Source organism: Wasmannia auropunctata, unplaced genomic scaffold (genome assembly GCF_000956235.1).
Source record: "Wasmannia auropunctata unplaced genomic scaffold, wasmannia.A_1.0 LD336101.1, whole genome shotgun sequence".
Lineage (NCBI taxonomy): Eukaryota > Metazoa > Arthropoda > Insecta > Hymenoptera > Formicidae > Wasmannia > Wasmannia auropunctata.
The window spans coordinates 6,184,370-6,184,752 of NW_012026789.1; positions in this window are offsets into that span (position 1 = coordinate 6,184,370).

A 383-nucleotide genomic window follows, 5' to 3' on the forward strand; every position below is an offset into this window, starting at 1 on the left:
GCTGGAAAGGTGTCCGGCATGGGTTGCCGAGCGCGGGGTCCTGACCGCAGTGGTGGGGAACGATCTCTCGCTCCCGGCACTTGCACGCAAGATGGTCGGGAGCGAGGAATCGTGGAGGGCCGTCTCCTCCTTCTGCGAAGCAGTGATGCGGCAGAAGGAGGAGGCGGAGAGGGAGAGGGAGAGAGGGAGACTCCCTCTCGGTGGAAGGGGTCGTGCCGGGCGGGGGCGTGGCGCGGGTGCCCGCGGGCCCCCCGCCGGCCCGGCCAACCGGGGTTCGTGACGGCGGGGGGGGGCAACCGGGGCTATAGCCCCGCTGCCCCCCCCGCCGCCGATCGGGAGGGCGCCCTCGGCGCCCAATTCCTTCCCCCTGGTTGGGGGCGGGT